This window comes from Phalacrocorax aristotelis, chromosome 3 (assembly GCF_949628215.1).
Source record: "Phalacrocorax aristotelis chromosome 3, bGulAri2.1, whole genome shotgun sequence".
Classification (NCBI taxonomy): Eukaryota; Metazoa; Chordata; class Aves; order Suliformes; family Phalacrocoracidae; genus Phalacrocorax; species Phalacrocorax aristotelis.
The window spans coordinates 108,937,810-108,957,592 of NC_134278.1; the positions used below are offsets into that span (position 1 = coordinate 108,937,810).

At 38.9% G+C, this 19,783-nt stretch overlaps 1 long non-coding RNA gene across 4 annotated transcripts in view; it reads right to left on the reverse strand.

Moving 5' to 3' along the window:
- The window catches only part of LOC142055277 (uncharacterized), a 32,915-nt gene extending 18,989 nt beyond the window's left edge, over positions 1 to 13,926 (reverse strand). For 3 of the 4 annotated variants that reach the window (XR_012659867.1, XR_012659866.1, XR_012659868.1), the window contains exons 1-3: positions 13,460 to 13,926; positions 13,296 to 13,367; positions 13,087 to 13,213 (exon numbers count right to left, since the gene is read on the reverse strand). This is a non-coding gene — a long non-coding RNA (uncharacterized LOC142055277). The remainder of the gene's footprint in view (positions 1 to 13,086; positions 13,214 to 13,295; positions 13,368 to 13,459) is intronic. The other variant, XR_012659869.1, reaches the window with a different exon arrangement.
- Between the last annotated feature and the right edge of the window lie 5,857 nt (positions 13,927 to 19,783).

Below are 19,783 nucleotides of genomic sequence, written 5' to 3' on the forward strand. Positions count from 1 at the left end.
ATGTTTCTTTTGTAATGAAACTCCTGACTCAGTGATTTTGTAAATGGCCTGCAGTTATATGCCCCTGAGTGTGGTCTAATGAGGGTTGGAGGGTGCCTCTTAGATCATGTTGGAAAACTAAAAGGACTTTTTTCCTCTAGCTTTTGAAATTAATTATTCTCTTTTTTTAATATGAGAACAATCCTTACATATACATTGAAATCCCCTTCAATGGCACCATTTTCCTGTCCACAGCTTTGATGTACTGCACATACTTACAGAAAGGTTATGTTTTGGGAACTAGAACAGGCCTTGGTAATTTCAGATATGGTCATATGAATGTACTGAAATTCAACAGAGGAAGTTCTGTTCAAAACAAAGCCATGCTTTTAATCTCCAATTATTTGTACTGATCTTTTACCCATGTTTCCATGTTTCAGGGACAGTACAGTTTATGAATAAATGGGCTACAAATATCTCTGACCCACTTCTCTGCCTATGTGCTGTGACTTGATGCTTGATTTGATATTGCCTATTACCTGTATCTCTGGTCTTAATTTGTGTGTATTGTGTGCATTATTTGCCCTTCTGTTGCACTGGCTAATTCCACTGGAGCTCTTTAAGGTATAAGCAAGATTGCATAGTCTGCTTTTTTCACCACTTTTCAGTAATAGCTACAAAATCATGTTCTTCTAACACTTCTGACCAGCCACAATACTAACAAAAGGGACTATTGCCCAAATATCTGATAGTTCAAAACTGTGTTAGAATACCGCTTCCTTATACTTTGCTCAGCATTGACTTGGAAAATGATAGTCATGTAATCTCCAAATTTATGCAACAGAACAGATTCTGACTGTAATAATTGTGTATTTTACAGTTATTTCAATGATTTGTATGACACTGGAGTCCAAGAGTATATTGAATGAAAAACAAACAAAACAAAACAAACCCCAAAACAAATTAAAAATGTAAATAGAAATGAAATTTGATTGTAACTCAAAACTAGCCAAATTTTTGACTGTCAGTTTGCCTCATTGTGAAAAATAAATAACAGAAGGCAGAATGATCCAATATGGAAACTGCAAACCTGTGCAAGGCAAAACAGAAGGATGTAAGATAGGATGGCTAAGGGCGGATGATAAGGTGATAAAGAAATGTCAGTTGAGAGCAAAAAAAGCATTAGCAGAAATAGCCTACATTTAAGTAATAAATGAGTACTGAAAAGCACTAATTTCAAAGACAGTTTTGAAAAATCAGAAGACCAGACAACAGGAAAAACAATGATATGTGGAAGTGGGAAAGCCAGGCTGGAGATCTTGCTGTTTGTGACTAGGAACTGAAAGATCCATGCCTAGTGTGCCATGCTGCTTGTTTTGTTTCCTAGTCCAACAAGGTTATGTATTCCAACCTATTGTAAGTCTATATTCATATCCCTTCTTATCTCTCTAGGTTCATGTTTTTCTAGATGTGAATTTAACTTGCAAGATCAGGACAAAGTTGTCAGCCAAGGTGGTGCAAATTAATAATGATACCTGCGTAAGCCACAGTTCCCTAGCCACTCAGGACTTTAACGTTTCTAAAAGCAAATGTTGAATATTTTATTACACACAAAGCCTTTGAGTTGTTCGGGTCAGTCTTTTGTGTTTCTGTGTTGTCTTTTGTTTCTACCTGCCCTACCTCGTCAGTTAGTAAGTTTTATGTCAAGAGATAGGCAGGAAAAATAGAAATGTAGCTGCTGAGTATTTTCTTACCCATATCCAAATAAATTACCAACAGAGTAGTGTCTTTCTTTTAAACTGCAATTCAACTTTTTCTTGTAAAAGGAGGCAGAAAAAGCCAAGGCAGACAAGGACTCATAATTTTATCCTGCTTCTGCACAAAGACTCGTGGCTGACAGTTGGTGTGGTGCAGTCTTGTGTTACATGTGCAGAGTTCAGGAATGAACCCTGAAAGCTGTTCCACAGTCAGTCAATATTTAGCTACAATTATTTAAGTTGCACTGGTATTGTGTGGACATCTTTAACAGGAAATGATGAACTTTGTCCCTTTCTAGTAAAGGTGTTATCTTTATTAAAAGATCCCTCAGAGCTACAGTGTACCTGTCTTTTTACACGCAGCTGCATTTGACCTGTTAGAAAATTTTGTAGCATCAGCAAAAAATTAATGTCGTTGCCTGTTTGGGGAGTATTTGTTTTGTTTTATTTTTGGGGATTGTTTGTTTGTTTTTAAATCTGCCTTCCTTCCTCGTTCCTTCCTTCCTCGTTCCTTCCTTCCTCGTTCCTTCCTTCCTCGTTCCTTCCTTCCTCGTTCCTTCCTCCCTCCCTCCCCTCCAACTCATAAACTGAAAATCACTTTCGGGTGCCCCAGTTAGAGGAAATTTCTTCAGAGATATAACATCAGGTGATTTATGCATTTCTTTCTGGTATAATAAAGATAAGGGAACCTTTCAGCATAATTACTTAACTAGCCAAATATTTATTTTAGATATATTGTAGATCGTATTGCTCTGCAGCACATTAGACAAAGTATATATTGTGAGAGTGGGTGGAACCTGGCGGCTACCTTCATTCATCCTGACCCCAGTCAGACTTTTATCAAAAACCACTCCAGGGAGGTGAGACTTATCACTCCCATGGGAAACTGCAGAAAAATCTTTATTATTGCCCTGGCAAGAGTCTAATGGAGGGAAGATTTTCACTGGTACAGGTGTTGACAGTACTGCATCCTGCATCCTTTCTGGAGCAGCTGATTGCACTAGAGAGCACTTCTTACAGGATTAAGTCTGTTGCATGCACTGGGGAGGCTGATTTGCCTCAAGTTTGTATTACAGCATTGTGTTATTTAACGGAAAATGGTGCTTAGTAAGCAGTGAGATTGCAGCTGCATCCTCTCTCTCAGTGAAGAGTGGCCCAAGGACAGGAGCTGGTCCAAGGGCTGGGCAGAGCAGGCAATGGAGGAAGGTTTCAGCAGCTTCCTCTGGTGTGCCTGTATGCAAGGCGCTGGTGAGTGCCACCAAATTGTAAAATGACTCTTCCATGAGGGAAACCTGAAAGCAGTGGCGGTCTCCTGGACAGAGACTGTCCTTTAAGTGGAAAGGCTGGCACACTGCAAACTTTGGAGCACGATAGACATCTTAATCTACACTGATTAGAGCACTTGGGGAAAAGATATTATGCAGTATTTTCTGCCTCGGGTTGGAAGGCATAAGCAGAAAAAGAGACTTGCTCTAGAATTGTAGGGCAAGTGGGAGAAACTGGGATGAAACATGAGTCTCCTGATCTTTGTGGTCCTTTTGGTAACATCCCAGCCCAACAAAAAGTATATAGGTGTTCACACTGTACTTAAATACATTTTTGTACTTAGATGTTGTCACTGCAGGCATGCCATTATAATCCAATTATTAATACTTATAAAGAAGAAACATGATATTACTTTACGTACACACAAGAGAATTTTTCTCCTCTGGCTACGCGTTGAGAAGTGGGTGGGGGGCGGGAAAAGGATTGACAGGGTGGGGGTGGAAAAATGTATTTTAACAGAAGAAAGAGCATGCATAGTTATAGTCTCACAGCAAGAAATAAACATTGTAATCATAAACAAATGTAACCTTGAGTACAGAAGACAGGGATTTTATTGTATTGACATATGGCGCTTGGGCAACAATAGAGGATTTGTTCTCTTACGTTAGTCAGGACACGTTGGCAGGCAGGCCTTTTCTGTGGCCATTGATTCCAGATAGCATGTGTCAGAGCTTGGATTATAAAATGTCTAGGAATGTACAGACAAAGGCAAGAAGGCTTGCTTTGAGGGGAGATGGGGGAACCTCTTCGTCTGAAGGCCTGAGTAAGAATGTTCTCAAGAGCAACACTGGAAGCCAAACCATCATTGAGGAAACTTCCATAATGTGCCTGCTCTGCCTTTCACATTTATTTAAGTGCTTACATTTACACTCTGCAAAGTCTTATCTGCATGAGGTATCTTAAGGCATAAGAATCCAAAGCCAGCTCTGCAGACCTATGCAAACTGTGATGAGGCAAACTGATGATGTGGCTCCACACAAGACCATGCCCTGTCCTTGTGTGTCAGGTTTCTGGCTCTCAGTGCCACCAGCTTAGATTCTATCAGGTTCCTCACACAGGTCCTATGGGATTGTGTTTTTAAATCTGCATCTCGATGAAAGGTGGGAATTGTTTCTTGAAAAGAAGCTATCCCAGAGGAAGGAGACCTTTATTGTGTGCTCATGGACACAATCTGGATGGCACAATTAACTGCTGCATAAGGGTGTGAGAAAAGCCTTTTCTGTCCAAGAGTCACCAGCTTTTCAGTTAAGCAAAATCAAGAATATATTTGCAAGGGAGTGCTTGCTCTTTTTCTTTCTTTCTGTTTCTGTTCATCATATGTTAGCAGTATTTTCAGGTTTTTGATATCTTGAATGCATTGTGGTTCATGCTGTAATAGGACAGACCTCTTTTCCTTTCAGTCCTGTGTATTTAGAAAGGCAGAGAGAGGCAAAAAGGTGGTATCAACTTCTTTTCTATGGGGGAGAAGTGAGGCAGAGAAACCCAATATGTCTTGACCAAGGTCCTTTAGGGTATTCATGCAGAACTGGATGTTAGAGCAAGATCTCAAAGTCTAGCACAGTGTCTATTTAATGCATTGTTTATGTGTGCTTTTAGAGTATCTTCCAACTCTTCATTTGCTTGTTTAGAATCCAAACTAATTCTAAACAAACCCCCTGTTTTGTCCAGATCAGATTGCAGATGCTGGGTGCAAATATAACATCAAGCTCAGATCCTATTTGGGTTTTCTGTTTGTTTGCTTGATTTTAGTTCTAACACTAGGAAGCTTTCAGGGGTGTTAAAAACAAAATCAAACAAACAAACAAAAAACTCAACTTGGAGTTAATCTATTCCAGTGCAAGCATAAAGAGGGGGCATCTGTTAGTACAAGGAAAAAAACCAAGACCTGCATGTTCCTTTTCCTGTGAAGTGTTTCCTCCTCTGAGGTAACACCCCATAAAGGAACAACTCCCATTGGAGAAAGTAAAACTAAAGAATATTTTTGTACATTGACAGCATATACCACAAATTCTGGGGCAAATCTTCAACCCAATAGTGCTTAATACCCTTCTGGCATATGGAGCCCAGAGAAAGAAGTATCTAAAAGGTTACCCTTTTTTTGGTGTTGCTGCTGTTAAGATCAAACCTGTTTTCTTGTGAGATGCTTGTCTAAGACAGCACCCTCACAGCACCTCTCTTTGAGGCCCAGGGAATAATTCAGCCTGGAAGGGCTCTCTGGAGGCTGCCTGGTCCAACAGCCATGCTTAGAGCAGGTCTAACCTTGAAGTTAGATCCAACTTCAAAGATAACTTGGCTTGCTCAGGTCTGTGTCCTGTCAGGTTTTGAGCATCTCCAAGGATGGACAACTCTTGGCCCCCCGCAGGTGCCTGTTCCAGTCTGTTACCACTCTGACAGAGGAAAAAAAAATTCCTAACATCTAATTGGAATTTCCTTGGCTGCAGCCTCCGTCTATTGCCTTTTTCCTTTCACTCTGCACCTCCAGAAGTTTGGCTCTGTCTTCTTTAAAAGTGCCCATTACATAGATGAAGAAAATCATAAGATCTCCCTTCACCTTCTCTTCTTGAGACTGAAAAAACCCTGTTCTCTCAGCCTCTCCTCTTATGTGCTCCAAATCCCACCAAGTCAGCAGACTGGTCCCTTCATCCAAAGCAAAAACTCAGATTAATTTGCAACAGATATGTCTCGACTTTCAAGACATCAGTGAAGGCCAGACACGTGGGGTAAGTTATTTCTATGTTTGAAGGGAAATGTGTTGGCACAGACACAAGATACCTTGTTACTAATGTAATTTTTGGCAGGTACATTCACTCAGACAAGTTTGTTAGATGCCAAAGCAAAACGTAGTGTAACTTATATTTCTCACATGTGGTCTCACAAGCAGCCCTGTGTTCAAACCTCCAGTCAGCCTGTGTTGCCTTGGCTCTTCTCCTGCCACATGGCAATGCATATCCATGGCAATTCAGTAAATTATTCAGTAAATAGCAGAATAAATAATTTTTGAGTACTCCTCTAACTTCTGACTAGAATTTCAATTTAGTTGTATGAATGCCCAATTTTATTCCCTTTATTCCAAAACATTGAAGAATGTTTGAAAAAATATATGTATGGTTTGAATTATTTTGCAGAGTGATTCTTCACTGATTTCCTAGATAAAATTAATTCCAGCTTATAAAAATCCTTTCTGGACCTTGTCTGTCATCAGCTTTTATCTCACTTGCTCCATTGTAACCTGTCTTCATTGTAAACAAGGTTTCAAGGATGATGTGAGGACAGATTGAATGTCCAAACAGAGAAAACAAAGCCTAATTGTGTAGTAAGTTTGCTTTGTTGTTTTTTTAGGTGGTTTTTTTTTTTTTTGTTAGCTTTTTTCCCCTCAGAGAGTCAAATGGGCCTTTAGTTGAGTGAATTTAATTGTTGTAGAAAAGTTTTCTTTATATATGCCCTGCTGGGTATCTTGGTTATCTTTTTTTAGTCTATGCTTTCATGCCAGGTGGGGATGGGAAGTGCTTTCTCATGCAATATGCTGACATTATACCTTCTTGTCTGTGGAGGGCTGGAGGTGTTTTGTATACTGTGTATACAGCTCTGAACCTATGGGTGGCCAACAGACTGTCAATACTATATATATCATTTGCCCACCAATTTGCAATTGCCTTTAACACAGTTGCTTAGAATTGCCTGTAGGGAAAAGGATGCTGCTGTGTTTCTCTCACTAGTTATCTTACAGTTAAAAAGCAGCTTGTCTACAGAGTCAATGATACCGGTCTCTGAGGAGGAGAAATAAGGAAGGAATTAATGTGAGGAGGGAAGTGCGCAGCATTTACTGCTCTGCCAGCTGTCATAGTGGCTGCCTTCATGATGAACACCAGTGGTGTCTGATTCTGATGGTTCAGCTTAGCAGGGATAGCAAGAGCTGCATTTGGCACAGGAGCTGGTCATTTTGTTGTGACGTTACTAGCCTAACTTGCATTAGCTTAGAAACTTCTCTGAGCCCCAGATTCCCCCTTGCTAAAACTGCTGAGGCAGTGTTCATGAGAAATTTCTACTGTCCGTGTTGTAGAAAGGCAACTCATTGTAGCTTTTTAAAAATCTGCTTGACCAATTATAAATCATGGTGTGATGCTGATTGTGCAGTTGTGGGGTGAACAGTAATCCTCAATTACTTTAACAGAAGCGGCTTTTTCTTTGCCATTAGCAGTGGCATTGAAGATGCCCATAGACAAGATTTGGAGACCAGGACCCCCTCCGTTCAGGTTTGTTTTGGCACCACAATTTAGTTTTCATTCATGTTTAACTGGTGGAACTTACAATCTTCCACTTCCCAGCTCCTAAATCAAAGCTAAATATTTGGGCGGTTTTCCTCACTGGGGCACAGTGTAAGTGACCAGAGTTGCCATTGTTAGTGCTTTTGCTGCACGAGCACCTGGAGCCCAGCAAGGCCGGTACCAGGCTGGCTCCCAAGCAAACACAAGTGAACAAGTCACTCTAAAGGGAATCTCTGTACATGAATATATGTCAAGTTATTTGGTGTGGTTTTGATGATATGATGCACGAGTTGAGGTCTTGCCGCAATGCTTGTGTCCTACAGCACTCCCTTCAGGACCTGAGTAAGATGAAGAAGTTTGGTTTTAAACTGTCACATTATATGCTCCCATTTAGTTTGTGTTTGTTTTTCTGTTCTTCACTGGCTGTTCTTCTGTGGAAACCTGTGATTTGTTTTCTCCTTTCTAAGTGTAATACTTTAAAGTTACTTTTACTGAATTTCATCTTCTAGTTTTGGACATATTGATTGTTCTATAGTGTTTTATCACCTTATTGCATTCCGCTATTTCCATACTATTCAAGAGCCCTGGAGGATATGATTAGGCCCTGAACCTATGCTTGTAGTATCTCACTACTTGATTGCTATCTGCACGCTTTTTGCCTGTTGTACTCCATTGTTCAAATCATTCATTAAGTAAGAATTATTTCCAGGATGAATACTTCAACGATACTTTAGATTCCTGTTCCTCTGTAGGAATTGTTTTGGCAGTGAATCACCGATAGATGATCTTCAGTCAGTTGCGAACATGCTCTGTGGTGTTTATATTTAAACTATTTCTTTCATTAATTTTGTTAAAGTTATGTATGACATGTCAAGTCTTATTCAGGCTGAAATATGTCTACCACTCTCCTGTTATCTACTAAACCTATTAATCCATCAAAGAAGGAAATTAGACTGGCTTGCCATGGTTTTTTCTAGTTCTTTTTATCCCTGTTATTTTCCAGTAGTTGAAGATTGTTCGCTTAATCATTTGCTCCAGAACCTTTCCAGGACTTAAGAGTGGTTTCTGATTTCATCAATCATTCTGTGATTCCTTCCCCTTCTTTTCTTTTCTCTTTTCTTTTCTTTTCTTTTCTTTTCTTTTCTTTTCTTTTCTTTTCTTTTCTTTTCTTTTCTTTTCTTTTCTTTTCTTTTCTTTTCTTTTCTTTTCTTTTCTTTTCTTTTCTTTTCTTTTCTTTTCTTTTCTTTTCTTTTCTTTTCTTCTCTTCTCTTCTCTTCTCTTCTCTTTCTTTTCTTTTCTTTTCTTTTCTTTTCTTTTCTTTTCTTTTCTTTTCTTTTCTTTTCTTTTCTTTTCTTTTCTTTTCTTTTCTTTTCTTTTCTTTTCTTTTCTTTTCTTTTCTTTTTTTTTTTTTTCTTTTTTTTCTTTTTTTTTCTTTTTTTGTTTTTCTTCCCTGTCCTCTGTATACTCTCAAAGGTGATTTCCTATGGTTCAAAAACTATTTTGATTATTTCCTGAAGTAGTCAAGACCAGATTTCATGAAGCCTTGCTTATTTGGGTATACCTGTTTTGTCTAAATAATCTGTCTGTCTTCTGTCCTCTGGTCAGCATTTCTTTTCTTTGGTGTCCACAGAGGAAGAAAAGTCTGTCTTTTAATAAGAATTGGTTTCTCTGACTACTTCACCAGTCTAAAATGTGGAGTATCAAACAAGTAATTATCATTACTCTGAAAATGGTGTGGTATTTACCCCATTTTTAGAAGAACTAAAGTAATTTGGCTGATCCTTCACAGCAAGTCAATAGTAAAGGAATGGCACCCAGACATTTTTGACTCTTATGATAGGTAGCACTCAGACCCTTCATCATGGGTCAGGACTCAGTTGTTAATGATAAGCTCTGTGCAAGCAAGATGAACCTGTCCCAGAACGTGTCATAGTGAAAACTTCTGACAAGAGGCAGACAATATGGACAGCCAGCCAGCACCACTACAGTAAAACCCAGAGTTCAACTATAGTGTGTAAGATAAGCAGCAAATCAGACTTTGGTCCTAAATTCTCCTAACAGCATGTTATTTCATAAAAGAGCATCCCATGAGTGTGTGAGATGAAAGTTTCCTTGGTGATGCTGACTTTTCTTGAGATGAAGAAGTGTGAGCAAACTCATACCTTGGAAACTACAGTCACTGAATTTGACCAATTGCCCTTTCCCTTCAAGCACCCTACAGACAAAATTACCATCTCAGGTTGTCCTTGGCCTCATTGTGCACAATTTACAAGCTTTGTATCCCATCAGTGTTTCAAAGAGAACTAGAAATATAGTACTCCCTCTCATATATTGTGAAAGGATTCACATGGAAATGTAATATTGGTAAAGCATCTTTAGTGTCTATATAATTCAGCATTCAAAGTCACAACCAGACCTAGAAGCAAGATCAGATGGCTTTCTAACACCCACTGTGCATTTCTGTGGGCTATTGTTACCTTTGTGCATTCTTGTATTTTCTTTGTGCATATTTATTCTCATTCAGGATTCACCCATCTGAGAGGAATATATTGAGCTTGTACATGCATGGTGACTAGACAGTCTTACTGTTTGGCCTCTATTTTGTGTCATTTGTATTTAAAATGCTCTGACCCAGTCTGTGAATGTGCAGCATGATCTGCAACATAGATGAATCCAGGGTAAATAAGAACCCAAATATTTTATTGTTATCTTGATGGGGCAACTAGAAAATTTATCTTCCTTGTCCTGTCACTTTAAACTGGCACTTAAAAAAAACTTTACAGAGATTGGGTTTTGTCCATTTCTCGTATACAGAGGTAAATCTAGGGACGCATGAGGTGGACTTAAGGAACCATACTACATTTCATTATTTTATAGTCTTTGTGGGTACATGGGATATAGCTGTATCTGCTCAAATTGAGGATAAAGAACTGAGAAGGTGAAGACTGCTAATGAAAAGACTGGTTTGCTTATTGCTAGGAAGGCAGATTAAGATATCTTAATGCACAGTTACTCATTATTTTAGGGGTCTGTGTATACAGGCTAGTGATGTCTAGATAGCATGGATGTAGGAGAGTTTGATACTCTCCTACATAGCGCAGATCACAGCACAATGTAATGTGAAAATCTCCTACATAGCACACATCATAATACAATGTAATGTGCCACGTAGGAGAGTCTCCTACACGGCACATTATATTGTGCTATGATCTTTCTGATATCTGAAATTCTGGAACAGAGCTCACCGAAAAGTTAAGGATGTAACTGGTTACATTCTGATTGTTCTGAATCACATAATCTAAGATTTTACTTTGGAAACCAATGTTAATATTTTAAAGAAAGTGTCTGTGACCTGCATATATGGAAAATGGACAGTTACTAGACCAGAAAGTAGACACATTACGCCTGCATTTTAGTGGATGTTTTGATGCTGTGGGTGCTACATGCATGGTTTATGTAGTATATGTTTACCTTATAGTTTTGTGGAACTTACTATCTGTGGATCAACTGAATTTTTAAACTGACTATAACTTTTTCGCTCTATGAAAGCAGGCAAAAGATTTGACATAAAGGCTTCTGTAGTTTGTGCACCTCCTTTTAGATAACACTACACTGATTTGCTGAAATCAGATGGTTTTATGAGTGGTACCCAAGCTTGCAAATAAAAGGTGTGTGGCACATCTATCATGCACATTAGAAGCACAAATTTGCAAATGTGTATAACCCAGCATTTGGCAACACCATCTCTATGCATGATTGACAGATTATTTGATTTGTAATAATTCCCAGCCTGGAGTCCCTCTCAAGCCAAACATGCAGACTTATGCTTCCAGTCCTGAAGTTTCCTGCTGTATTTGTGAAGGCTGTGGCCACCACACATGCACATGACTAACCTTACTCGTGTGAGCCATCCCATTTGGATATGTGCATATAAGGCTATGATGCCATAGCCTAAATGATCAAAGTAGTAATCCAAATCCTGAATTCTTACTTTCATTCAAGTACACACATAATCCTTAACATCCCAAGTAGTGTTTTAATTAACCATTGAAAGCAATAAATGTTAGGCTCTGAAACTGATTATACATCTAAAAATTACTTGGGCTAATTAAATAATTCAGTTTCCATTCACATTCCATTGGCTCTTTCTCTCCTTTCATTAATTTTAACTCACAAATAACCTCACTAAAATCACCCTCGGTGTAAGTGCATGCTCAGACTTTGCTCTAATCCCTGCAGTGTTGGATATTACTTTCAACTCAGACCTAATTAACAGTGTATGTTCTCTATTGAAATCAGAGCATTTATGTATATTACAAGTCAAAACAGATACTTGTTGTGTGCTGTCATTTTCAGGATATTGTTCTTGTCCGTGTCTGGTACAATCCTTAATTTTAGGAGGCATTACATTACATTAGAGATTCCTCTAACAGAAAGCAAATCTTAATTTTCTCCTTTTTCTTCTTTCTGGTATATTTGTACTGGTTTTAAAACTGTGTGTGATTGAAAACTGCTCCAGTTTTCTAAAAGGGAAGTGTCCTTTTCAAAACTACTAGTGATGCCCTTTAGCAGAGGGCACAGAAGTCGAATGGGGATTGTGAATAAAGGACTTTTCTAGATCAGGTGTGAGTTCCAGTGATACAGCAGTATTGGAAACATGACTGCCACCGATAGCTCTGCTTCCATCACTAGCACAAGGTTTTCAGGTCAGGACAAGGCATAAGAACATGGTTAAATTCTCTTTGCATTTAAGGTGGAAAAAGATTGTGCTTTGCAGAAGCCCTGCTTTGTAGAAGATGTCTTGGTTACTTGCATGATAAAAATTAAACATTTGCTAAAGTGTTTCACTGAAGCAATGCCCAAAACTACAATGGAGGGAAAAAAAACCCTAAACCCCCAAACCAAAAGTCAAATAGAAATGTCTAAACAGAAATAACCAAGTCCATAAGCCTAAAATATATTTAGAATAGCTGTGATGCAGCATCCACTTAGAGTCAGGATGCTGCTTGGACATCTAGGCCTGCCAGTCACAGTGATTAATGCCTGACTTGGAGAGAAGGGCCACCTGCCTCACTGGGGCTTGGAGGAGTGATCCTAATATTAGCACTTTTATACCTGGGCTGCTGAAGGCACAGGCGTGTCAAGATTTTGATATGGCCAGAATGAAGTATCTGTAACTAGATTTAAAACTCTTTTCCATGGCTGTCTCCTGAATTATTTTAAAGTTCTTCAAATCTGTATTGGTGAAATGAAGAGATGAGAAGGACCACTTGCAGTGGTGAGGGAGGCTGTTGGATAATTCAGTTTTAAATGCAGTTGTGTGGTAAGAGCTAGCTTTTTTCCCCCTTCCTGATGTCTTAGGGACATCGTTGGGCTTCAGTGCTTTTAGCACCCCACTTATTTAGTTATTGGCATAAAATTGCTGTTGGAAGTCTTAGTTCAAATGAATAATTGTTCCTAATATTTAGTAGAGGGAACACTGTTTTGTGGTTTTACCCTTGGTCATTAAGACTGAGTGGATTTGTCTGGAATAATAAAACAGATTCTGATAAAATTACTGTAGATCCTCCAAAAATTTGATTTTCAGTGTGAGAGACTTTCAGGCAGGTTGACTTTAGAAACTGCTTGTGGCTAGCCATTGATTATGGAACAGATTTATTTAGGATAGCTGAACACAAGACTTAAGGCTACATAATCTTCTCGAATGTACTTAAGGGTAAGAAAATTATATGATGAAATTATGAATACACAGAGGTTACCTGATTTTGAAGTGGGAGCAAATGATACTTCTCTGGACAGTTGTAGTAAACGCAACCCAGATTTCAGCAACAGTTTCTGCCTTCAAACTGCACAAGGCTGTGTGGTTGGAGGTGTCTCTGCAACTCCCTTTAACTCAAAGACACAGATAACTTAATTTTCAAAAGCAACTAACTTGTGCATTGGCATGCCTCAGCATTTGTATGCTCACTTGAACACACCTTTAAAAATCTGAGGATGTGCCATTTTCTCCAAGAACAGGCTATTTTCTGTTGGTTCATGTCTGTCAGGTAAAAATAAAAGTAGCTTAGGCAACTGTTCCAAGTGAGTGTCAAGTCTATAGTGGAAAAAATAGGATAGTAAAATAAAAGTTACCTGATTCTATTTGAGGTGCACCTGAAGCAACATTGACAACTGCTTGAGGGACACCTGGATTCACCATTGATCTGTTGACCTCAGGCAAGGTGCATCCTCTCTCTGTTCTTCAATTCATAAAACAGAGGTAATGCTCAAGGCCTCCTTTGTCACATGCTTTCAGATCTTCTGATGAATGGTGCCTCACACAAACAAATAATAACCCTATTCACTGAGAATTTCGTACCATGGCAAACTTATTTGCCAGGTTAGTGCAAATGGATCCAGGAATTCTGGAACCAGGAAGCCCAATATGTGCTCTAGGCTAGTCAAGCTCTTAAGTGAAACCTGCCCTGCAAAACAGACACTTTGTAAGTGTCTCTCCTAAAAGGATTCTGGATGTCTGATATGTTGTCAGCTTATTCTGATTTAGATAGTCTCTGTTCTTGGTTGGTTGCCTTTCCTCCCCCTGCTCCCTCTCCCCAGTCTTGCAGAAACTCAGTCTTTGAACTCTTCATTCCTGTCAAATCAGGCTGACACTGACCTACAGGATCAGAAGTTGCTACGGGGGTGGGATGAGTGGGCAAAGTCTTGTGTAGCATGACTGTGTAGGTTTCATATCTTTAGGAAACCAGGGCAAAAGTCAGGCCTGCCTTCATTCCATTTGCTTTGAAAACCAGAGAATAGACTTGTCAAAATAGTATGTCCAAACCGAAAGCTATCTTTATCCTTAGCAAATGGGACAGGATGCTAGCCAAAGAGTGAAAGAATAAATTTTACAACACAAATGGGAGCGCTTTGTGCATGAATATAGCAGGTGAGGTACCAGCTAAAATCTTCATCACTGCATAATCTGATTCAGTACAACTACTTGCTACAAAGAAAACAGAAGTTATATATAGGATTCCTGGTTCCATGTGGTGTTGAGTTATCCAGAGAAGACAAAAGGATATAAGACTAGCCTTATAAGGGGCCACAGAATGGAGAGGAATAATCTGTTTTCCATGTTCGTGGTGAGGAAGTCAAGTATGTGCACCAAGAAAGAGGTAAGGTAGATATTTTATGGGAGAGAGGGAACCTTTCTTATGCAAAGGTTGAATGGATAGTGCAGGGAACAGGCAGGGCCTCCGTCATTACGTGTTTTTTAAAACAGGATTATGCAAGTCCCTGTCAGGAATGGCATTAAGAATACCCGATGACTACAAGGCCTCCTGAGCTCCATTTGAATCACTATTTCTATAATTCTTCTATAAAGTACAGGTTGCCTTGTGAAAAACAGGTACATAATGATCTAAATAAGACCTTTGTGCAATAAGCTGTTAAGGTTTGTCTAGCTAGAGACTGAAAGAGCTGGAAGTTTGGCTGTGTAAAACATAGAATCATAGAATTATTAAGGTTGGAAAAGACCTCTAGGATCATTAAGTGCAACCATCAAACAAGCAAGCTCATAGAAATGAACTGTTCTAAATGACTTATTCAGTCCTCAGAGGAGGGAGAACTGAAGCCTTTGAAAATAGCCACAACTTGCTAGTAGCAGCAGGACTCAGAAGCACTTTCAGCAACAATGTGAGCACAACTCATAAAATGCTAGCATAGTAAATGCCACGTAACACTACTGACTTGCGAAAGGCTACGAAGACTTTTACCTCACCCAGGCAGCTCCTAGGCAGAAAGAAGTTTCCTGTCCTTGGCTTCAGTCATTGATCCTGGAAGCTGATGCCATGTGAGACGACGAAGTGTCATCCGTATCCTGCCCATGGTTAGAGAAAGATAAGGTATTACATAGCAGAGAAATGAGCTGCTGTTTGTTACAAACTTGGATGACAGAACATGGCAAGTGCTGTTGCATCTAAGGTCCAGACCCCAGAGCCTTACTCATACACCAAGTCCTCATTTAATCTGTTCTGGAGTCAGGTTCTTGTTTAGCCACATAATAATTTCATGAGACACTGACAGAAGATTCTATCAGCTCAGAAGCCAGTTGTAATATCTTTGAGCACTGCCCAGTGGTACTGGATCTACCAGCAGAATTTGTGCAGTGCTGAACTTTGACTATACAGCATTTCACTGCTGCTGTTTCTGTGTCTCCCTGTCGATGCTTCTAAATACATTTTTCACTTATTTTAATGGGCAATTATGGCTAAATAATTAAACAAAGTTTTACATGAAAATTTTGTTTGAAAAGAAAGTCTTTAACTGAGCAATATCGCATTTTCTACAAAAAAATTCCATCAAAATGTTTTTATCAGAAAACCGAAAACCAAGTGAAATGGTAAAAAAAAAAAAGTCATTAACATTTTCTGTTTTGCTTTCTACTTAACCAAACTAAATTTACTGAGAAAAGCCTCTAGTTTTCCAGTCAGCACAAGTACCAGGCTTACAAAGATATTTTTACTCTGCAGAAAAACAGCCTGAAGAGTTGCTTATGGGGAAATACTACGTTGTCACATTAAACTTACTGAACCAGGAGGGAAAAGAAACCCTGACAAATCTGCAAATGGTGATACTTGCAGCCTGCCTTGACCTCACCAATATGAAGAACAGTGACACCGCTGTCTTAATGTATTGCTGACAGAGCTGCTGTACTCATTAACCTTTGATGAAACAAGATGTCACTTTGTTCACATCAAATGCTCCTTGATGCCAGTGCTCAGACTGTTTTTGTTGCTGATGCAGACATCAGCTATTGTTGAAAATGTTCTCTCTCCCTTCCAGTGTTTCACTGCCCGTGAGGATTTATAGGTGCTGATCATTATCAATCTGCAAATGGAGTCTGAAGCCAAGAGGGCGTGCTTAAGTTTTGCAACTTTTAATTATTTATTTTTATTTGAAATATTTATTTTTATTCAAAGTATTTATTTTTATTGAAAATATTTATTTTTAAATGTAATCTAGGAAATTCAAACACGAAAATGTTAAATCGTTGACGTGCCACAAGATGTTGCCATGAACTCAAGGATACATTTGAGTGATCCCATCATCTTTTTTGAGACTACTGGAACTATTAAAGGAATATTTATAACATTTAAAATTCTACATAGTAGAAACACATTGTAGTGGGAAGAGAGGCATTGAGTTGTGAAGTATTCTGGTCAACATCATGACTAAATAGTGGTATAGCCTGGATTAGAACTGAGGTCTCCTAATTCCTGATCTATTCTCTAGCTGTTTATCATCACTGCCTTCTCTGATAAATATTAGGACCCAGTCTCTCTGTTCTATGTACAGTAAATATCACGCCGCCTAGCAAGGAAATCCTGACTACTGTCTCTAATCTGGGAATAATTAATGCCCAAAAGTATGATCTTTGTTTAATCTTTACTTTACGTGATAAGTACATTTATTTTGCTATGAGATAAATGAAGGGGGAGCAAGAGGGAAAAGAAAGAATTTTGGATTCCTAGCTGAATACATAAATTTTCAGTACTGAAAGACTGCGAGATCAGATGTGCATATTCTCACAGTTGCTTCTGTGTTTGTTACTTTAGTGAACAGGACAATATTTACAGATGACCTCTAATGACATTCTTTCCACTTTATACTCCTCAGTATTTTTTCCTTGCATTAGGGGACTTTGCAGTTTTTGCATTTGATCTGTTCGGGCGTGATTTTTTGTTTTGGTTCAGCTTTTCTTTTCACAATTAGGTTTGCAGTCATTACAGCTGTCATGCAATCGTAGCATCTTGGGAAGGAGTTGAAGATAAGAGTGGGGATTCTTCTAATTTGCAGTTGTGCAGAGGAAGAGTATCTGACCAGAGCCTGGTGCCAGAATTCTAGCTAAAGGCCATGCCATGCCTCAGGGGGTGCTAAGCTTTCAAAGCTTTGTGGAATAAAATAGCTCTAGAATAAGTGGTCTTTAAGAAAAAGATTTGAAGGAAGGAAGGAAGGTAGAATCATCTTGAAAACAGCAAGTTGTTTAAGGCATAGGAGCCATTTCAGACTCTTGCTGTGAGAGGAGGCAGCAGAGATGCGTGTTAAAGTTTAAGTAGATGAGATGCAGGCAGCAATAGTTTCATGTGAAATGTAGGAAATATTATTAGTTTGCTAAACACTCAAGTGCATCTGTCCCTTATCGACTGATGAAAGCCTGGGAGACTGACCATTCACACTAGACCAGCTTTACAAGATGAGCATGTGAAATTCACAAAATAGCTAACTTACATGAAATATGACCGTGCCACTAAACAGCAACACAATGGAAAGTGCATCTGAGAACACTCATGGAATATGATCAAGCATAGCTGATGCAGAGTCCTTGGAAGGTGGTGGTAAATACACTCATTTAAAGACTTTCACCTGTTGCTTTAAATCATTCATACCCCATGGCATGTCTGCCAGCACTGTGACCCCTGGCGCAGAGTGAGGAACATCAAAGAAAGAAGCGAGTGGATCAAGTCTCAGGTAGGCGTTGCACCCTTGTTATGGATAAAAGAAGTGTCAGTAAGTTATAAAACAGGTGCAATTGGGATGTTGTAAGCCTGACAGGAGTGCTTCAACAAATATTAGTCGGACAGTACTATCTGTTTGTGCAGAATCATATGGAAGGCATTTTAAAAGATAATTTAGAATTATTTTTGTTATGTTACCTCAAAGTCATGAAAACTTGTGGGCTATCTGTTGCTAGATTAGTAAAAGTTCCGCTTGACTTTTTCAAATTTATTTTTCAAGCCAAGAAGGATTTAGCCTCTGACACTGCCTGCAATCACAAATGAAAGTAAGATCCTTGATTTAGTTTTTATCAGTCAGGTTAATTTTTTTGAGATGCACCAGCATGCCATGTAACGTCTCTGCTCTGCTGCCAGGCTGCTTATGGTTAAGTATTTACTGTCAGGCAGTGTTTTCTGCTGAAATGGCTGGTTTTTCTGGAAATATACATATGCTACTTCCCTTCTTTAAATGTTCTTAATTTGCTTTTAGGTACAACATGTACAGACTGGTTTTAAAACAGTAGAAATTGCTCCCTGGAAATGAACTGTAGTTAAAATGGAAGACAAGCCCATTTACAATCAGAGCCAACAAGTCTGTGAACATACGCTCTTGGTATCTAATATCAGGCCAATTTCAGTAATGTTCGTTTGACTGTGTACTGTATAATCTGTTATTATTGAACCAGAAAAAGTCTGTTATGAAAGTTTATCACTTCTAATCACTGAATCCTAACATCAAAATACTTTTTGAACAAGAATAAAAGCACTTTCAAAAATCCTCTTCAGAAAAAACAGTTTGTAGGCTATTTTTCTGAACTAAGGGGAACTTTAAGAGTTAAACAGATTCATGATAACACTGATGACACATGTCTGATGCTGACCTCAGGTCTTTCAATATGGGCTTAGACATTACTGATTTTGGAGGACATTTTGTGCTGTCCGTGTACCGGACCCAAAGAAATCTGTGCTTTCATAGCAGTAACTACCGTTGCAAAACCAGAACCATACCCAAGCCCCTACTGTAACAGCTATCTGCCCTCTATGCTTCATATTTACATCCTGTCCGCCTTACTGATACTGATAAAACCCCTGCTGTCATCCATTGAGCTTTTCATACATAAGCGTCCTTAGGTTAAAATTCTGTTGAGCAGGGAGTTGTTGGTGTTTGGGGTGGATTTTTAGTATTTCAGTCATGATTTTCTTTCAAAGTTGGTAATTTTTTTTAAGGTTAACTTTGGTTGGTTGGTGTTTATTTTTCTGTTGGTAAAGCAGTTAAGAAAGGAGGGGGGGGAAAAGGGAAAGGAAAAGCTTGGTAGTCTTCTCCAAGTGGCCAGAACTTGGCTCTGTCAAAACTAATTTTGGAAAGTGATTTCAATGAGTCAGAAATGTTTTCTCTAGTGTTTCTATGTACTTTCTCCCGGGTTTTGTGATCCAGTGTGTATCACAGGAGTTCAGATTTCATAGTGCTCTTGAGCAAAGTGTGTTTCTAAGACAAAGAGCAGCCTCATGGTTGCAGTGAAATGCAACACAGCACGGTTGCACTGACATGAGGAAGCTGGATGAATGCCAGTGGCACATGGGCCTGGTGGAGATGTGATGGTCTCTGCTGGAGAGGGAGCAAGGGAACTTTCTGGCAGTGGGAAATCCGTGATATTCATACTTATTTCCAGAGAGAGTCAATTATGGTAATCAACACTTTTTTGGGTCACTGTTACCAGATGCTCATCTGATAGGAAATGAAAATATTTTCTCTAAAGTTAGAAGTAAAAAACCCCACCTTTTTTAAATACCACTGCTACCCAACCATCCATATAAAGGCTTCATACCATTCCTATGGAAGATGTCGTTCAGTGGCAAAGGAGAGAAGGTCTTGTTTCATGCTTGAGAACATTTACCATTTTCAGTCATCATGGTTTTG